We start from the raw sequence: 21,468 nt of genomic DNA, 5'->3' as shown, positions 1-21,468 counted from the left end.
CCAGAGCAGCGCACAGAAACGCCATTTACCTTCCCGCTGGAGCGGTACCTATCTATCTACTTGCACTTTGATGTGCTTTCAAACTGCTAGGTTGACAGGAGCTGGGACTGAGCAACGGGAGCTCACCCCGTCATGGGGATTCAAACCGTCGACCTTCTGATCAGCAAGTTAAACCACAGAGCCACCCGCGTCCCTATGCAGTCATGATTAGGTGTACACTAAAACACTTTTGTGTATACTGTATCTTGAAAACATTGTGTGTGAAGTGGCTGCCCTACTGAAATCAGTGGCATACAAACATATTCTAAAACAGGAGCATCTGTATTTTTTCTGCTGTAAGGTTTCTTCTGTAATGATATAAGTAAAATAATTGGACCTGATACTGCCTCTTTTCTGCCCCCCTCCAATATTTTGGATGGTGTGTTTATTCTGCAAGACCCTTGCTTCCTCATCTCTGTGAGTTATTCATTTTAAAAAACCCAAGCATTTTTTGTTCCACTTTTATTTGGGGATGGGGAAAGTTGTTTTTAGGACTGATGCAGCAGCCAGTCAATCAGCAATGTGTTGCTCTAAACCAAAGATGGGGGAGGCAATGGGGGGTGCCACTTTGTGAATGACACAAAGGTTAGCCAATCAACACTGAGCAACTCAAAGACTAGCCAATCTTCACTGAACAAAATCAGCATCTGCTGGAAAGCATAACAGGTTTCCACTTAGCTTGCTCTGTTGGAGAGGATAGTGCATGTGCTCAGTATGTGATGTGTTTTTGAACAGTGGGCTCACTGCTGAAATTATCTCTCCACACCTCTTAGTCCTGACAAGGACTCTTTGTACCACTTTCAGTAAGACTTAGTTGCAGCTAACCCTTTTGGGAATGTTCCTAGCGTGTTTGGCATTGGGGTGTGAGTCAGCAGAACTTATTACATCTACAGCTATATATGGACATTTCAAGCACAAACTCAATATGTACCTGTAGCTTACTAAAGAACGTTTTTTGTTCAAGTAAACTAGTTGTTTGTGACCAAAATATTGCTGCTGGATCTGGCAATATCATTTATGTTTGTGGCCAAACAGGAGTAGCACATATTCATACCCAGACAGTACAGAACACATTATAAATAGCTTATTCCACCATAGTGCCATGCCTCTTCCTGCAGAGAAATGATGTCTCGAGGCTGCACCATGGCAGCAGATATGTGGCACCTAAGCAAACAGAAGGTGGGAGTTTAGAAAGGGGAACTCCAGAGGGCAAGGGTAAGGGTTTGCATTTAGCTATGACAGTCCAAACATTTATTATTATTATTCAGTCACTTTTGTTGGGCCTTGACGGGGCATGTGTTACAGATGCTGGGATCAAGACCCATTCACTTCCACACCCCAGTGGGGTGAGGGTGGTAAAAAGGCATCCCAAACACATTATTTTGCTTTTTGAACATTTCCAAAAGCTTGGATTTATAACTAGGCATGAGCCATGTACCATATCCATGAGGTCATCTGCAAGCACCGCCAGTAAATCGCAAAATGCAATATTTTTCTCCCACTGTCAAGATGACACAGCCCAAGTTTTTTTTTCAAATTGCCAGGTTCAGGGGAAAGGGAAGCAAGCCATGCAAAGCCTAGCTAATTCATATCTCGGTTTAGGTCACTACTATGCAACAGATTATTGGAGATTTGATGTTGCTCATGGAGGCAATTTTTTCTCAGCATCAATCTTATGAAAATGACCATCCCCTTCCCCAATTTAATCTGGGTTTACCATTCCCACAGGTGTTGTTACTTATAGGTGAAATGCTAAATCAAGATTAAATGGGAACATAATATGAGGCAGCATTTTGGCAAGGACCTCATCCCGTGGGTGATATGCCTACTTGCTCCCCCTACCCCAGCAGCACTAAATTCTCATGTGGAGTTAAATATTACCAGGGTTCTGTTACCCTCCTTTGCTCATTATTAGCTTAATATATGTGGTGGGAACATGTCTTGTGATTTCAGGCTCCTGATCTTGACCAGGGATCTCTACAGCACAAAGAATAGTTCCCATGCTTGATGATCCAAGGATGCAACCGACTGAAGTTCAGGGCTAAAGTTTGCCAGCGATTTCCCCAAATAGGGATCGCACGCGCCCTTAATCCTACATGTTCCTGTGTGGGGCCAGTTGCTGGGAGACTCGCTGGGTAAACCAACGGGATTCCGTTAGTTCTCAGAATTTCCTCGGCGTTTTTCTCCCTCCCCTCTTCCTTTCCCCCCGCTCTTGATCTGCTCCAAGACACCATCCCAAGAAGAGGGGGAAGGGGGTGGGGGCGTCAGGAGGAGGGCAGAGCCCACGGAGTATCGTGTTCCTGAGAAGGTGTCGGTCCTTCGCCCCGCCGCGATCCCTTCACACAGGGAAACTCTTGACAACTTGTTCCACCCGCTGGGCAAAGCCGGGGCGTGGGCGCGGGTGGCGTGAGGGGAGTTGTGAAGCGGCGGAGCCAAGAGGGCAGGGCACCTAGCGAGACCCTGAGGTAAGTGGAGAGGGCGTCAGTCAGGACACGGGGGCAGCAGGGACAAGAGGCCACTGTGTGAAGAGACGCTGTTGCGCCGGACACTCTGTGGGTGTCTCTCTCTCTCTCCGTGTGTGTGTTCTACTTTCGACTTTTCTTCCCCTTCGCTCCTGAGGTTTTGAACGGAGCTCACGCCGAGCTTTCTGGGGAACGTCCTTCCCGTCTGACGTGGTGCCTTCTCGACCGAGAGTGGCGCTCGCTCGCTCGCTCTCCCGCCTCACGCGCTCCTCTCGCCTGGATCGGGACTTTCGCCCTCACAGCCTCCCCGCGCGCGAGCCAGAGCGCGCGCAGAAACGACGCCAGGCGAGCGGCCACCGCAGAGCCCGCCGCGCTCAGGGACCAACGTCGCGAGACTTTATTTTGCTTTTTTGAGGGGAGGCATCTTCGCTTTGGAGCTTTGAGAAAGGTAAAAAAGAGAGAGAGAGAGGGGGGGGGGGAGAGGAAAAGGTAGGGAGAGAGGGAGGGAGTCCCGTCAAGCTGCTCTCAACCAATAGAGCATAATCTGAAGGCGCCAGTTTTCCTGGGAATGCTCGAACTTCGTGTGAGGGAGGACTTGGAACCAACTTTTCTCCGTTGGTGTGAGGCGTGGAGCGCTCAGGGAATAGGGGTTGCCATCCCGCCCGCCCCTTCTGACAGCTCCTCTGGCTTTTAACAGATACAAAGACAGGCAGGAATTAAACAGATGCAACTCGCCTCAGCTCTGTGCTGGGGAAATCTTTACCACTAGGCAAACCTGTATTTCAGGGCTGGGGAATTAGTGGTCATCTTTATGGTGTTGGGCTATAGCTCCCATCATCTCTGAGCATTGGTCCTGCTGGCTGGGGCTGATGGATGACAGCATCACGTCGGGTTGGACTAGATGATCCTCAGGGTTCCTTCCAACTCCAACCACAGTTCTATGCCCCATCCCTCCCTGCGTAGGATAGCTTTCTGAGGAATCTCAGGTAGTGTTGAGAGATGAAAATGGGGTGTCAAATATGATTAGCCATTGCCACTGCTCACATTGACCACATTTATTACCACAGCAACAGCAATGGAAGCAACAGGAATTGTCGACTTCCTAATGCAAGGGCTAAAATAATTTGAGCGTTTTGGTTCAGCAAGAGGAACCAAGGGCAGCACACCGAGCGATGGACATGTAAGGAGGCAGAATGGAAGGAAAGAAACAGGAACCCTAGTGAACTTTCACATCTCTGAAGGAACATGCATAATTTCACACCTGGCTGGGAGCCCTGAGTCTAGAAGAGCCACCACTCTTCTTCATTTCCCACACTGGGGGAAGGGGGATTTCCATTCATGCCAGTATGATAGGGTGATCTTGTACCTCAGTACAAGAGGTAATTAATCTGGATGAATAAATTATATTGCAATGACAATCCTCCTGAGAGTGAAAAGCTTTCAACGAGTGGAAGTCCCTAGCTTGGTTTGTCACCAAGATGAGTTAGCCCCCTACAGTTGGCAGCATTTCATGGGAGAAGGAAGGGCTGCATGGATAAGTACCTTTCCTGAACATGTATGAAAAGGATGAAAGGGGCATGAAGAAGTTTACACTTCTAGCAAGTGCCATCCTCCCTTGCACTTTAGGGATGACTGTAGCCTCCACAATGTATTTGTCCACAACACATTAAAATGGCATAATGGTTTAGTCCCAAATGTGTTGCATATTTTTCCAGCACTGAGTTACTTATGATCAAAACTTAAATAAATTATCAAAAGGCTGTTATTGGATGATAGTAGTAGACTCACGGCAGTGTTACCTCAAGAACCCTAAAAAAGTATTTGTTGCTGTTGCTTTGCTTTCATGATAATAATAATACGAAACACACATTCCAAAACTGACAGTTTTGCAAGAGTTGGGTAGATGCAGGTCTTGGAATCAGTAGTGTGTTATACAGCAAGCAATGTGTAAATGAGATTAATGTATGTATGATTATAATCTCTAGAAAGTCCACATATGTTGTTGGTTGGATTTTTCAAAGTGGAAAAGGCATGTATATAGTTTCAATGGGTTGTTATAAAGATCAAATAAATCCCAACATAGTTTCCCTGAATTCTAAACATCAGTTGAAAAAAAAGAATTACATGAAATGAAACACATATGTTACACTCTGTGATAAGAGCTTAATGGAAAAGTTAATAACAGTGAGTTTAATATTTTCAATTTGAAACACTTTTAGTGAGAGTAAAAAGCAAGAAGGTGGTAGCAAAATGAGAGCTTCAGTTATTCTGCTCTGGACAAATTATATATGATGTGATGCAATGTGCCTTGTAATGCACATTCCCAGAGGATGAAGGAATTGGTTGGTATTATTGTGCCATTCAAATAACTATATTCTCAAAAGTCAGGTTTTTTGCATATTAAAGTTACAGGCTGACACGATGAGCTGTTAAAATGGAGTAAAATTTAAGCCAGGCCTAGATGCATGAGATCTCTTCAGCTCAATATATTTAGCACTTTCAGATTTGCAAATGCATTACATTTTTTTCTTGTGCATTCTTGAAACTCATTCAGTTGTGCTGAACAGCACAAAAAGGGCACATTTCAGCAAAGTTGTGTCTTTTTTCAGTTGCACTAGTTTCAAGAATTTGACTAACTCTTCCGTTGAAACCAGCACATTTTGAAAATGCTTAATTCTAAGCATGAAGGTAAGTGGGTGTTACTCTCCAAGTCACACTGGCTCTTAGTTTTGCTGTACTGAGCTGGGGTGGGAGACCAGGAAGGCAGAATTAGAGAGTGGAACTCGTCCAATGTTTGAATAATAGGTGGGGTTTCTATTCCAGCACATTTCTTTCCAAAAGTGCTGAAGCAGGACGCAAAGTAAAATTCCCTGGATTCCCCCCACCCCATTTATCTTAGCACTATACAAGCAATGATCCACATCAAGGTGATGAGGAAATAAGCTTAAAATGTTAGCGGGGATCAGCTTTGTGTTGTTAGTGGAGGCTGATATTCAGCCAGCATCTGATGGCCCAGCTCGCTTCAGTTCAGTGAGCAAGAACTATTAAACTGCAATGCATACTCTTAAACTGACAAGCCTTGCAAAATAAAACAACAAGCTCAAATTCAGTATTGAAGAAATGTCTCCTTCAAAGAAACAAGTTCTAAAACCTTCAGTGGTGCAATGAAGAAACATCTGCTCTGTGTGGCACATAGGTGCCAAGAGGATTGTCTATCTAATTAGCCTTAATGCCCAACAAGTTTACATTGAATATGAAGTTTTTTTAAAAGTGGGTCGGGGGGGGAGAGAGAGAGACCTTGTTGTTGTAAAGTAGCAATTTAGCCCCACTGTATCTATATTCTGATTCAGGAAAGAAAATTAAAAAAATGGTAAAAAGAAGAACCAGAAGTTCATGAGAAGATAAGCAATGTAAAGAATAGTGTCCTATTCTAATGGAATCAGTGCAATGGTACTCAAACTTAGGGTGACAAAAACTGTAAAGAATACAAATTAGTGTAGGCAGAATTTGGCCCATAAAGTAGAAATCTAATAGTAAGCCATAGTTTAGTGGAATTTGAGCTTATAATTGATTGGACCAACACTAGCATTTTAAGGACACTTCATGGGAGGATGGGTTGGAAAGCTGAGCCATGGTTATAAAATGACATGTGAGAGAAGTATGAAACTGCCCCAGAATCCTCTGTCCTGTGACATGATGCTCATAGGCTTAGTCTCACTTTCTGTTATAGCAGGGCCTGACCAGGTTGGTTGGACCAGGAAAGAGTTAAAGCAGAATTTCATTTGGTGGGCCCATCAGGGGTACAAAAACTTAACAGTCAGCCTATTGGCTTTGCCAACCATTCCTCATCCTCAGTGTGTGCAAAGGTGATGCAGAGTTGCCTGCTCTGTTTCTCATCTAACATTTCTCTAACAGGGTGTCGCCACAGCATTAGTCACATTTCCCAATGTTAGTCATAACCAACCCCAACCTAAATTCACACTAGGAGACCACAGACCACACCTGTGCTGGCGAACATCACTCCTGTCCTATCCAACCACATCATCACCTGACAGAGGGAATACGCAAAAAACTGGGTAGGTGGGGGAGTGCTTGGAGGGAAAAAGAGTAATCAAAACAGTAAAAAAAGAGGCCACAAAAAAAGGAAAAATAACCACTCCTTCCTTTTCCTTGAAGTACTGTAGGTTCCTCAAATGCACCAAGAGGAACATGAGGAAGAATGGCAGTTGTTTGGATACATTAGGGCTGTGTTGTAGATCATGGGGAGGGAGGCACCTCATTCCAGCAATGCTCCAAACAGTAATTCTGCATTCTAAATAGTTTTCAATGTGTAGGGAACACAGGAAGATGACTTATCTGCTTAGCTGCTGGGGAGCAAAACCTTGTAAGCGAGTTTGTGGGCCCCCAAACTCTTTAATGAGTCTCTGGACTCTGGCCAAAAGTTGACAGCTTCTGGCATTGGCCTTTTGTGACTCTGAAAACCACACCATGTGTTAATTTTTCCAGTGCAATGATTCATAAATGCTTATCAGAAAATCATAACTGGGTATCTATGCACAAGTGTATAGACCAGAATTATTGTACATATCATCAGTTTTCTGTGTGTAGGAAAATTCTTCTTGTACAGAAGAATGAATATGCATGCATGTGCTTGCTTACCTCTTGTCTGCTGTGAGAAGGTTAAAAAAACCCCAACAACCCCCAAACCTATAGCCACCAGTGGGAGAAGTGTGCTTGCTCCACACTTCTCGTCCACATGACCTGTCATTACCAACTTCTTAACACTAAAAGAGTATATCTAAACTACACACGCTATTATTACAACCAGTGTCTAGGAAGTATGTGGTGGAAGAGGGTGGCTGAAGGAGATGGAACACCAAGGGAAAGGGGTGTATGGGCAATAAAAGCAGTATGTGGAATCTGAGCTTGCCCCTCCCCATATCCAAAGTTCACAGTCTGAGGCCTTGTCCACATGAGAGCTAAATGTGTATTTTTACCTTCCTGACTCTTTTTTCATTAATGTTGGAGCATCCACATGATATCCTCCCCATCCCAGTGTTGCACCAGACCTCCTCTCCCCACCCCCATTTAAATGCACGGTTTTCTATTGTGGCCATTTCAGGCTTTCTGTGGATTTGGGAAACACTGCATTTAAAGGGGGAAATGTCCACTAGGGCAAAAGGTGGATTTGCACCCGCCTGTCTGTAGGGGCTGCCCCTACATTAATGGGCAGGCAGGCAGGCACAAATACACATTTTGCCCTAAAATGACTTGTTTCACATTTTCTGCATCCTGTTCTGCACCCTGAAAGATTCTGCTGTATAGACAGTATTCTGCTTCTAGACTGACTAGTCTGTTACATGGGTTAGGTTTTGAGTCCTATCTTGACTGGCAACTTATTCTATAGCCTTCTAAACATACCAATAATGTAGCTCATTTCTAAGTCACAAGACTGAATAGTCAGTACTTGGAACAAGCTCTACAAGTACAATTGTAAAAGGAGAAAAATGGCACACAAACCTTTTGTTGTTCATGCTATTGTGCCTTTTAAAGTTTTGGTCCTGAATTCTCTATGATGAAAATAAGCTCTGATGAAAATAATGATGGAATACGTTGTGCCAAAAATCCATTCAATGATGTCCACTCACTTGTGCAGTGGAAATCCACTTGTGCAACATAGCTTCCAGATTGTCTTCTCCCCGCTTCCCAACAGTTCAGTGAAGCTTTCTTCCTATATGTATCACTAGGATCAAAGACCTGAAGATTGTTCAGAGTTGGCTTGCAAGCCAAGGGAAGAATTAAAAGCATCTGCAATAATATTTGCCTCTCTGCTCAAGTGACAATTAAAATGCCTTAAAACATTGAAAGTAGATTCACTTTTTATTTATTTGACATTTGAAAATCAGAAATATTGTCTGTCAAAATATATGTTAAAAAGCCTTTTCAATTTTGTAAGGTGTTTAATTGAATCATTTTCAGCTCACAAACCTTTTGTGTTTCTACTAAGGAATTGTCAGACATTCTGGCTTCACAGCTTGCAATTGCTACATGCAGGCATGTGCTTGAAAAGGCAGCTTGTGATTTGTAGGTAACAAAATGTTCTTTTTTGGGGGGGAAACCCCACCCCAAATGTATTTGGAATTTTAGTCAATGGTACTTAAGCAGGATTAGAGGAAACAGCTGGCTAAACAAATATTGGGGGCAGAGTGGATGCAATGGTATAAATTAATAATGCTGGTCTTTATTTATGACATGAATGGGAGGTTTTGTGGCAGTATAATGTATTAACCATGGTCATCATGTGCCACCTAGTGGATCTGACAGGATTTTACTACCTTTAAAAAACACGTTTTTCCTCAAAAAAAAAATTCCACACTTCTGTAGCCAATCCAGCATATAAACGAACTCTTAACAAGTAATTAACAGCTCCTGGCTGGCTTTATTTCCTCAAGAAATTACAGTTATTTCCACTAATAATAACATTAGTTTAACGAAGCAGGGCATTTATTGTTCTGTTGCTAATTCCAAGGGTTGAAGTCACACCACACATACAGTAACAGCAATGGCTCTATCTGAATCAAGTTTTAGACATTCATATAAAAAATGCCAACGATCAGAGCTAATGCCAATAATTCTTTCAAAACTTCATCGCAAAAATGAAAGCAATGCCTGTCAAAAATAATTGTGTTCCCCTTTCAAACTTTGCAGACAAAAGGCTTGACCACCTTTATAGCATTTCCCAAGATTATTCCTCTCTTTCCAATCATTGTCACCTCTTTTTCTTCTCTCCTCCTTCTCTGATTTTGCTCCTGTTTTCTTCATTCTGTCAATGTGCATGCTATGTTATATTTCCTCTCCCCTTTCATTTCCTGGCGTGGTAAACTTGGCTACAAACCAGGCCAAATCCTGGTTTTTATAATGGACATAATCTTCTAGACTCGCCCCTTTTAATTTATGAACAGCCCAATTTGATACAGGCAAATCTGAACAGAATCAGAGGAGGGCAATGAAGTTGGCCAGTGGTGTGGAAAACAATCTCCATGAGGAGATGTTGATGGATCTGTAGCTAGGAGAAGAGAACCCTGACTGTCTATTACATGGTAGAGGGCAAAGATTTGTTTTTTGCTGCTGCAGAAAGCAGAACTAGATCTAACACACTTCAGTTGCCCAGGAAGAGAAATTTGATAATGGAACCAAACACCTAGAGAGTTGTTAAGCTCTTCCTCAATGGAGAAATTTTCAAGCAGTTTCAGCAGCCATGGGTTGGGAATGCAGAAGCTCCAGATTTCCTGCATCCAGAAAGGGTTGGACATTACATGGCCTAAAAGGCCTTCTCCAACTCATAGGTTAGGAGTTATGCAATTATCTATAAATCTATTTGTGTATTTAAAGTATTTTAGTTGCTTTTTAGAGCTACAACAAAACAACGTTCACACGGGAGCAGGGCATGATAAAAAGATTTAACAGCCACATTAGCAAGCATACAGGAATAATTACAAAGCTGCTCTGTAGCACCTTAGTTAATTATGACTCAATAAAAGGCAGCATTGAAGAAGAAGGTCTTTAGCGCTCACCTAGATGCCTGTGCAGTTGGGGCAAGACACAACTTGAGGGAGGCAGTTTCTGCAGTTCTGGGGCTACCCCTGAAGTCTACTGCATCTTCAACTGAATCCCACCTAGTAAACAGTCTTCACAGGCTATAGCAGCAAATGGAGGCTTCGGAGAGCAGGAAATACTAGAAAGAAGCTACAGCTGTGAAGGATCCTCCTGTTGGTTAGAAGCCATACAGGGGCGCAAGGCAAGTACAGTAGTACCTCTGGTTAAGAACTTAATTTATTCTGGAGGTCCATTCTTAACCTGAAACTGTTCTTAACCTGAGGTACCACTTTAGCTAATGGGGCCTCCCGCTGCCACCGCGTGATTTCTGTTCTCATCCTGAAGCAAAGTTCTTAACCTGAGGTACTATTTCTGGGTTAGTGGAGTCTGTAACCTGAAGCATCTGTAACCCGAGGTACCACTGTATGGGGTTATTAGAGTTTCTTAATGTAGACACTTTATGACTCCCTTCTCATTTATAGTAAGCCTATGGATAATTGTTTTATATATAAAATATTCTATCATTCTATAGGGACAGGGCTAGGTGGCCTGTGAAGCTCTTTTTCAATACTAAGATTCAGCAATACTTGCAAAATACAAAACATCACAAGTTTGATTTGGATTTTGGTCACATGGGATGGGGAGATGAAGGAAACAGCAACACTGCCACTATGTGAAAAGATTCCTTGCCCCCTTTACTCAGCTTCAAAACAGGTAGCTTTCCTTTAATTAATACAACAGAGGAAATCCTGAACATTACTGATTGCACTAAAATCAAACATGTAAAAGAGGCAGTAGGAACAATCCGTCTGAAGACCATTCTGAGTGCTTGGAAAACTTTTTTAAAACCAAAACCCAGAGCTATGTGAAATATTACTTTAATAAGCTGCTGGTATGAGGTATGAGCTAATGGCTGAAGTAAGCAAGAGCTTTCCTTTCTCACGAGAAAGGTGAAATTTGCAAAATGCAACTGTGCTTCATAAAATGCAAGCAGATAATGGGGCCAATATATATATATGATTTCATAGTTCATGGGTGGAGACAAGAGATCTTTAACAGAAACAAAATTAATAGCTCAGGAGACTGTTACCAGATACTTGCCTCCTGCTTAGAAAATAAATGTCAAATTGACATTTTATCTAGTAGCAAGGGACTATTATCTTGCCACAGCATTCCATTAACAAAATCTCTTAATTATTTTAAAGGCTAACAGAATGACAGTGGAGACAAGGTAGATAAAATGTGTGCATAGCAGATTGTTGAGTAGCAAAAGAAACAAATGCTAGCTTGGGGGAGGGACAGAGATTTAGAAGCATGAATTGCTGGAGAGCACAAGCAGGGAGAGTGCTGTCAGGTTACCTGTCCTGCCAGTGGGCTTTGCACAGGCCACTGTGGGAACAGGATGCAGGGCTTTTCCTATGTTCTTAGCACGAATATAGGATTGGCAGGTGTTCTTCTACACCATTAACATGGTGATGTGTGGTGTGCAGCAAAAGCTTGGGCATATTGGCTTCCCTTGGTCATGTTTTGCCACTTCAGATATGAAGCCTCAGATGAGATATATTTATCCAAACACTTAATATAGAGTCACTGCTTGATACAAGTCAGACCAATGAGTTACAAGCACCATATGGGAAGCCACTGCATGGTAGCTATATAGTGTGTGTCACTATGGAGATTCTTTTTTGAGTGTTGCATGCTACAGAGAGAGCAGGTGGAGAGGCTAAAGTGAGAATGCAGTGGCAATTCACAGTGCTTCAGATTAGAATGGTCTGTATTTCACAACGATAAAGTGGAGGCCTTGTGGTAGAATATAATCATAATCACTAGTTCATTTATATCATAATAATAATATCTAAGGAGTTCAATATGGTACAAATTATACAAGGCTTGTAGTACTAGAGAATTTTAAGGATTTACAGTGTCTCATGAGAACACAGGAAGGCACTTTATTCTGAGCTAAACCAATTTTCCATCTAGCTTAGTATTGTCTTGCTTTCCAGTCTCAAGCAGAAGTCAGTTACATCCCTATCTGGAAATCTGAACCTAAGAGCTTTTGCATTCTCTACTACTTTGATATCAAAGCATGATATTAACAAATATATCTTCCTTGCCAAATTCAGGTTTCTTATTAATGCTATCTCTTTATGTCCACTATACAGACATACACATCCATATGCATATGTAGTTATATGCTTGTACAGAATGCATAATGGTTTTATCTGAAAACAAACCATTCAGAACATGGAGGTTGTTTTTGCTGTTCTTCCCGATTGAGAGCCTATTGTTTTAGCCTGTACACTATTGCTGACTTATGGTTCTTTGCATACTGGCCATAGATTCCCATTGATTCGCAACTGGTACCTCATTGTTGCATGGCTAGAGGCTGGTACCAACTGTTACTGTTTTAAAGCTCATTTCCGAAAAGCTCACATCACAATGCAAACCTATTCATTTAAACACCAGTCCCATGAATAAATGATGCAAAACATGGTGTCAGGTTTTGTACAACTATTCCTGGAAGAGAAACACAAATGTGCTTTTCAGAACTTGATCAACATATCAGAGAAGCGTGAGAAAGGCATTAGGATATGAATGGATTTTACAGTGTTGAAGGGATACTGGTAAATTCATTGGGTTGGTGGACCCAAAGTTTGGTTAAAAATGAAAAAGAATTTGTTTTCAAAGGAATATAGGATGGATTGTAGGGAAATCATGTTATCATGCATAGCTCACACTTGCACGTACTAGAAAGGATCCCCACAGTACTCAGTGACACCGTTTGACTCACCTGCTCGTCCCCTGATCGGTGGGCATAATGTTAAGAGGAACTTCATGTGCCTCAACATCATTGCTTACAATGGAACAGTCATGTGTGGGTCCAGTAGCCAAAGCCTTTCTCAAGGGCTGTACTTTTTTTTTTTATTTGAGCAATTTACCCATCTCCTAAGGTTACTTGGGTATAAAGAAAAATATTGGTGCTGGAAATTTATGTCTCAGTCTTGAGAGACTGTTCTATCCTGGGCTATTTGTCCAACTCACAAAACATTTTTGTGATTGTGACTTAACATTATGCTTGGGGTTATTTGGAATTGTAGCATACACAAGAGCTAGAAGAATAAACCATCTTGTAAAAATCCATGAACATTTTGGAAAATTCAACATGCACCACCCTATTGAAAAAAACAGTCTTTATTTTCTTTCTCCATGTTTTAAAATGTTTGACTATCATATCCTTATTATGACTACCATACCCTTGTTATGAGGAACATATAAGTACCTAACAATAACAAAAAAAAACTTTTGGCATTATTAGCTGAATTGAAAATTGTATAATATTCATCCAAAATTATGAATGTAGCAAATCAGAAGCAATAACTGAATGGGGATATGATCATTATTGGTGAATTCAAACTGCATGTTCTGGTTAATTCTGCATTATTAATTTATATATAATAGTGTACATTGTGCTTCCACCCAGTGGCATGCTCTTTTATTGCATGATACAATAAAAGTTGACACTGTCATTTCTGCTTGAAAACACCAGTTGAGCTTTTCAGAAAACAAAAAATTCAGAATTCCCAGAAAATTAGGGCACAGTGTTAATTTTACTTAAGTCACAGAAACCTAACAGTCATTTTATGGAATTTTAACTGTACAATTACAGAAATGATCTTACTGTTTTTAGTTTATTGAGTATGTATCATTTGTATTTTACCTCATTTAGTCATGCTGTACACTGCATCATTAGCTTTTAGCTGTGAGGTGGATTATAAATGTGCAAGACAGAACAAGTAAGATAATTAAATCCTCAATACATCATTGCATCTGTATAATCAGGAAAATTCGTTTTTCCTTTGGTTCATTGAAAGATATTGCACCTGTGCTCTAGGGGTAACCAACTTGGTCCCCTCCAGATATAGTTGGACTCCAGCTTCCATAACCCCTGACCACTGGCCATTCTGGTGTCCCAACAACCTCTGGAAAGCACCACAATGGCTACCTCTGGCCTGGACTACAGGATCTCCGGATTTATGTGAGTGTTTCTTGTAGACTGTGCAGATCAGACACAGTCAGACAAACACAGCATTTGGGTGAATGTGTGCATAGTCTGGTTCAAAATGGAAATAGAGAGTAATGGGAGTCAACAAACTGAGCTCCTTCAAGATTTGTACATGTTTAACCACATTCTGGTTTTACCTTATTTTTGAAGACTTTTAGGATGCGGCATTTCATGATCTTGATGCTTGAACCATTCACAAAACAATTCACCATAAATTTATGTTTATGCCATGGAATAGTTTATGGTGTTTATCCAGTGGAAAAAGTCAACTCGTGTTTACTTCAAGCTGCAAAAATATGTTTGCATGAAATGCATAAATCATCTTCAAAGTACCTTGGTCTAAATAAAGCTTGGACTTGAGGTTTTGTTATGAACTGATGGCATTTCAAGCTCCATTTTCAATTATATATTTGTTCTGCCTTTCTTGTAAATGATGTTTGTGACACATCAGTTATTTCTTTTGACTTATGTTAGTATGTTTGCTAACTCAGGATCCTCCCCTCATAAACTCCCTTCAGCAGTTATTTCTGGCAATGTGTGCCTTCGAACCTGGTTTTAGCAATGTTTATGCCAGTGTACTTGCTTATTTGCGTGATTTGTTTCCACTGATAAACAGAGTAAGACGATTCCTAACCATAGATTCCACTCGCTAAGAAATGAGACTTTGTTTTTCACATTCAAAACAGAACATTTTCAACAGTAATATCTTATGTCTTTGAAGGTTCATTCCAACATAGAGTCTAATGAACTCAAATTAGTTGCCCTAGAGTCACACAGTTAATAGCATATGCAGGCTAATAATCCCTCTCAGCTTCACACTGCCTTACAAGGTGAAGCAGTAACTTTGAGGTTGCAATCAATACTAGAAGACAAGGGGGAAATACCCACTATAATCAAAATCTCCTTCCTGCTATCTGTTGTCATAGCAGGGTAAGTTAAAATTTAAGCTGCATCACAGAAATGGGGAGAATATTGCTTCTCCAGTATCAAAACATGATATTCCCAATGAAAAGATAGTTGCGCTTGAGGCCCATTGCATTTAGCGGGTTTAAGTTAATTGCACTTCACCGCTAATTAGTGCAATGGCATTAACTATCTCTGGAGCAGGGCGTAATGATCTGTGGTTAATTTGGATTGTTAATTTGGGATGGAATCTGATTAATAACATTTCAGTATTCTCTGGTTCAAGCAGGGCCGTCTTAAGCATATCCGGCGCCGTGGTGCAAAGCTCCCTCTGGTGCCCTGCCCCCCGTTTCCCAGAGTTGTCCACCTTTTCTTAGGGAGGATGGCGCTGCCAGCAGGGCTGGAGGAGGTGGGCAATGGTTGGAGGGCGGCCCTTCTGGCGGGGAAGAGGTCGAGGCTGGACGTGGCACCTCCTGACTCTGCTGGCCACTTCGTGCCATGGTGGCCACGGCAGACAGAGGCTCCGGGCGCGGCGCTGCTTCAGTGCTGCATGGCAGAGGCGGGCGAGGGCAGCGAGCTGATGCCAGGAGGCGCTGCTTCCAGCCTCCACCTCTTCCCTGGTGCCCTCCAGAACTTGGCACCCTGGCACCCCGCGCCACTAGCCTCTATGGGTAAGACGCCCCTGAGTTCAAGAGTAGCAAACTACTTGTTGGAGGTGCCCAGTCAGCCTGGTCAGTAATCAGGGATAATGGAAATTGTAGTCCAACAACATCTGGAGTGCCACAGTTTAGCCACCCTGGCTGTAGTCAGTATCAACCCAGGATACACCTCTGACTCAACAATATTGGCAACATTAGTGACAAAATTACTGACATCCAGCAATCATTAATGTTCTCTTAGGGTTGCTTCCCAGCTCTAGGTTTAATTTAAGTGATCCTATTTTTCATGTTATCCAAACAGTCATTGTTATAATATTCTGCATTTTAGGAAACAGACTGATAAAAATCCAGAGTTTACAATCCTTCAAAATGGATTGCTGTCAACAACCAAAGGTTGTCTAGAGGAAATTAGGAGATAATGTCACTTGAATAAAAGATAGACAATAGTCTCTCACTATCAGGGGGGGGAAGTATTCTAGCCCTTGCAGAAATGCTGTCTTGTGTGAAACACATCACTTCATTTCAAATCAGGTAATACTGATCTAATCATCGGAGGCTTATTTCCAATAGGTAGGTAAAGGTACCCCTGCCCGTACGGGCTAGTTGTGTCCGACTCTAGGGTTGTGCGCCCATCTCACTTAAGAGGCCGGGAGCCAGCGCTGTCCGCAGACACTTCCGGGTCACGTGGCCAGCGTGACGAAGCTGCTCTGGTGAGCCAGCGCAGCACACGAAACCCCATTTACCTTCCCGCTATAAAGCGGTACCTATTTATCTACTTGCACTTAGGGGTGCTTTCGAACTGCTAGGTGGGCAGGAGCTGGGACCGAAAGACGGGAGCTCACCCGGCCGCGGGGATTCAAACCGCCGACCATGCGATCGGCAAGCCCTAGGCGCTGAGATTTTACCCACAGCGCCACCCACGTCCCTTGCACTTCCAATAGGTAGAATGACCTATTTAGGTGGTATTCAAAGGGCAGAGCAAGAGTCCAAGCTATGACCATAGTTGGTTGACCCAGTTTAATGTGCTTATTCCTTGCCAGAACTGAATTAGAACTGACAGGATGAGGGGAACCTGTCATTATCAGATGTAAGCTCCATGCCTTGAGAGGAGTTCACAATTCCATAAAGATGCAGACTAATGATGTCCTCAATCCATGCTGATACCGCCAGTGCTGCAAGTGGTAGACGTAGAGGAAGCATCACCCTTGCTTCGAAAGCACAGCACCTTCCCTCAGCTCCAAATAACGGGGCAAAGTGGAATACTAACTTGACTCCTCCCATATTTGCAAGAAAGAAGCCTGTCCACTGATGAAGGGGCAGAGGGGGGGATCAGTATCTTTCTAAGTGCAAGAATGAAGTACATCTAAAACACCACAGCTTATTGTCAGTGAAATATATGCATTGGGCACATGTAGGTTTGCTCCCATCAAGAGTATGTAAAAGATAATGCTATCCAAAAACACAGCATATCCTATATGTTTGTGATACTAGTGTGATAGTTACAACACAGAAAGAAAAACATTGCTAATGAATGCATGGAAGTTTCAGGTTCAAGGGTCCCACACCGGCAACTTTAAGCTTGAATCAAGCACTGATGACACAGTAGAAAAGTTTCAGTGAAGGGAGGATTTTTCTTCCTGCCTAATACAGTACCTAGTCAGCAGCTTCTGATTGGTAGGTTTTGGCTTCAGCCTCTAGTGTTGTCCCTCTGTGAAGCAGCATCCCTACTTACAAGGGCAGCTGGTGATAATCTTTAACTTCAAAGTGACTGTAAATATGCTTGACTACTTGGCATGGTTGCAGAGCTCAGAATAATTATTTGAATGAGCCCAATTCGAATGCTTCTGGGAAAAGCAACTTCTTTATTCTTCCTGAAATATAGATGACACAGGAATAAGTCAAAGATACAGCTGCATGAAATAGATAAGTTAAGGACTAGAAAGGTCATGATATCCTTAAAATACAGATTTCAATTTAATACTAGCAGGAATTTTGGCAGAATTTCTTATCAGGCAAAGGTAGTGATATTCCAAATACAATTCTTTTTCTGTCTCCTAACCCTCAGCCACAGGGATTAAGGATTCTTAGAGGTGAATTTGCGATACCAGCAAATAGGAGGCTTCACCTCCAAGGAATCTGCAGCTGCCATTTCAAAATTGCAGGTATGCATTTTTAAAAAAAAAATAATCAAATGCTCAGAGCAACAATGACCAAGGCAATCACCTAAATATATGCCAGTCTAGCATGGGAATCAGGATAGCCACTCTTCCGCTATTGCAGGAAAAGGGATGTTATAATATAAATAGCATGTGTATGGAATATATTAGCTCCTAATTTCTTCCAGTGGCAAAGTATTTAATAAAGGCTAATTGTATTACTTTGTTAGAATTCGTATTTTGTTAGTTAATTGTTGCTGCCATTTATTTGCAATGTTTTATTTTTTTCTGCAATATAATTCTTCCTTCATTTAATTTTTATTGGGTGAGAGCCATAGTAATCCAATCCCTCTTCTCCTGGGTTGGGTGAGGAGTTTGACCTAGGCACAGATGTTCCTGCACCCAGCTCTGCCATTGAAGGCTGGCATAAAATCTATTGAAACACGAGCTGATCCCACTTCTGTCACATGACAGTATTGCATTCTGTCTGGTACCGATTGCTGTACTGGCTCCAAAGTAGTGTAGCAATGGTTTTGCACCCCTTGCCTTCTACTCCAGCTGTTATGTGCAGCAGCGCTGCAGCTGTGGCTATTGTCCTGCTGCTCCATAAAGCCCCACCAGTTGGCATCTAGAATTTGGATTATCCCCTTAATCATACCTGGAGTAGACTCACTGAAATCCACTGCACTTAATTTAGTCATGGCTAACTTGTCTGGACCCAATCCATCAATTTTGTTAGCTGCTTTGAATTTCTGAAAGTAAGGCATAATATCTATCTATCATCTATCTTCTATCAATCTATCATCTATCTATCTATCATCTATCTATCTATCTATCATCTATCTATCATCTATCTATCATCTATGTGATTGCAGCTCACAGTTGCAGTCTAAAAGCCAGTTAAGGCTACAGTTCTCTACCTGTTTTCCTGTGAGTAAGCTTTGTGGTACTAGTAAAATTTACTTCTGAGTAGGTCAGCTGCACTGTAAGTCAGCTGAATCAATGAGCTTTCCATTGCAATGCAATCCACATTTATTTTGGGAATAAATCTGAAGGAAGATGAATATTCCATGTGGACATATTTTATACTGTGCTTGCAGAAGAGTTACCACAGGTCCCAAAAGAAGTTCAGTCTGGGCTGATCTCCCTTTTGTGGTAACCTTGCTGGGAATACAGCCCAGTTTAAGATAACGAGCAGGAGCATACTTTGGTGCTCAGGGTCCTCTTTTAGGTTTCTCATGGGTATCTGGTTGAAACTGTGAGAAACAAAATCCTAGTCTAGATGGACCTTTGGTCTGATCCAGCAGGACTCTTGTTATGTAAATGTTTCACCTGTGTTGTGCAATGTACCCACAGGAAATCAGCTGTGGGGATGCTGTTGGCAAACCCCCAGGACTGACCTGAAGCCTCCAGATTTGTGTGCCTTCTCCCTCCCTCCCCGGGTTGCAGAGGCTTGAATCTGCAGGTAGCTAAGAGAGGGAGAGTGTGCACGCGCACACACATGACTATGCAGTTTGCAAGATTTATCCCATTTGGAGCTGGGCAAAGGGGAACTTCCCATTTGGCTAGAGAGTATTGGAAATCTGGAAACAGAGTTGCTATTCCACTTCCAGCTTAAATCGGAACAGCATTGATTGGGTGCTGCTAAATTATCCATATGTGGAGGCACCATGGATGCTACATTTTTCCAACATGGCAAGCATCTCTGTGTGTGAATAAAGCACACAAAGTCATTACATCTGACAATGCATCTATTTCTTTGGGTGATTCCCTCCATTATCTGTAGAGGAAGCGTTCATAAAAATCATCCATTCCTTAGTCTTGTCCACACCCTGTAATTCAACCTCACTATAATCTTAATGTACTTCAACCTTCCTATGGCTTACAAAAAAAAAAGCAATGAGAAAGAATGAATGTGTTCATCCAGTGATGTGGTGTGCAATCATCATGCATGGCAATCTATTGGCGTGGACTTCCCCAGATGGAGGAATTTTCAAGTTAGAAAATGAGTGATGTTTGAAGCATTTCTTAACTAAGAACCTTCCTGAAATATGTACCTACCAGAAACTTAAGAACCACTTCAAAGGTCATGCTCTGAGTGCACCCACAAAATGAAATGAGGTGGGTAACCCTTGGGGAGAGGGGTCCTGGGTTATGGAACAGCCTTCCCACAGAGGTTAGACCAGCATCATCTTTGTGGCCTTTTGAGCACCAAGTGACTCTTCTATTCAGACCTTTAAATAAGTCATGTCTCTCTAGGCCTTTCCATTTTAAATTGAGTTCTGCTTCAATTTTGTTTCAGTTTTTAAATTAATTTGTTGCAGTTTTCTTGTTTGCTTGTTGTTAACGTTTGTTAATTGTTGTAGCCAATATGGTGCTTTCCAAATGTTGTTGGATTCCAGCTCCCATCAGGCTCAGCCAATATGGCTAGTGATCAGGGATGATGAGAGCTGTAGTCTAATGATAGATGGGGGGGCAAGCTGACTATCCCTGGTCTATGCCATTGGTGCAGTTCTTCTCAACTGACCAAGTTACTGGCAGAGTTCATCTCAATGGAGAAAATTATTTTCCTGGCTATACAGACTATTAGAGTGCAGTACATTATACTCAAGCAACATGTGGGTGGCAGCACATTGTCTACCCCAAGCTAGAGATAGTTACTTTGGATTGCTGCCAGACTAAAGAAATAGCAAAGAATTAGTTAATAATAAGGAGGGATTTCAAAAATATCTTTCTGGCACAAAAAACACACACCATTCTTAGAAACATAAAAGTAAACCCTACAACAGAGCTGTTAAATAGGGTCTGTAAGCTGGAAATGTGTTTCTGTGATGGAAAGAAACACATCTCCCTCTGTGTCAACATAATTTTTCTCAATAAAATTTCATTTAAGAGATATAAATAGACACGTTAGCAGGGGTGAATTAGGGTTGAAGTCTCTTTCCTTGAAACAAACGTGTCTGCAATTTGCCATTTCTGGATCATTTGATTGAAGGGTGGAAATTAAAACATTTGTGTGCAGGTCATATGGGTGAGGATTTTCCCATTTGGAAAGAGTGGCTGTTCTTGTGATCCTCAGCAATATTGGTAGCCATTTGTCCTGTAAATTAATGCACACACGTTGTATCCTTAGGCATAACCATTCATAAAGAATGGTGCAGAGCTGCACTGCAGTCTCCAGCATTCCTTTTCTGGCAATTTTGCTCAAGGTTAGATAGCAATATGCTATAGCTCTTGTCTAGTGCAGATCATTCTCTGCATCCCATATAGTGAAAACTCGCAGAGCCTAATCTCCTATTTACATTTGGGACACACCTGGGTGAGCTAGTTTTTATCATCTTGTGCTAATCTCCTAAAACCACATTGCTACAATGTATACAACAAGCAAGGTTAAAGCAAAATGAAAGTGTAGAAGATACATCATATTATCTAGAAGAAAGCATAGATGTGTGGAATATACTAATAAATTAGATTCTGCTACAGTATTTCACTGCTGGAGAAAAAGCAGAAGAAATACCTAGCCTCCCAGCAAAAAAAAGTTTGGAGAAAGAACGATACAGTACTAAAGACTGTGAAACATTACCATCAAG

At 41.9% G+C, this 21,468-nt stretch overlaps 1 protein-coding gene across 3 annotated transcripts in view; it reads left to right on the top strand.

Annotated features, from left to right (window-relative positions):
• The first annotated feature begins 2,283 nt into the window (after window positions 1-2,283).
• HAPLN1 (hyaluronan and proteoglycan link protein 1) overlaps window positions 2,284-21,468 on the top strand; it is a 62,755-nt gene continuing 43,570 nt past the window's right edge. The window contains exons 1-2 of one of the 3 annotated variants that reach the window (XM_083577097.1): window positions 2,335-2,504; window positions 2,659-2,949. The gene's annotated coding sequence lies outside the window, so the exon portion shown is untranslated. Of the gene's footprint in view, window positions 2,950-21,468 lie in introns of all 3 variants that reach the window. The other 2 variants (XM_083577098.1, XM_083577096.1) reach the window with 2 other exon arrangements.

The sequence above is a fragment of the Podarcis filfolensis genome (assembly GCF_964270895.1).
Source record: "Podarcis filfolensis genome assembly, chromosome: 11".
NCBI classification, from domain to species: domain Eukaryota; kingdom Metazoa; phylum Chordata; class Lepidosauria; order Squamata; family Lacertidae; genus Podarcis; species Podarcis filfolensis.
The sequence above is the reverse complement of the archived record's forward strand: the minus strand, read 5'-3'. Positions and strand labels throughout refer to the sequence as shown.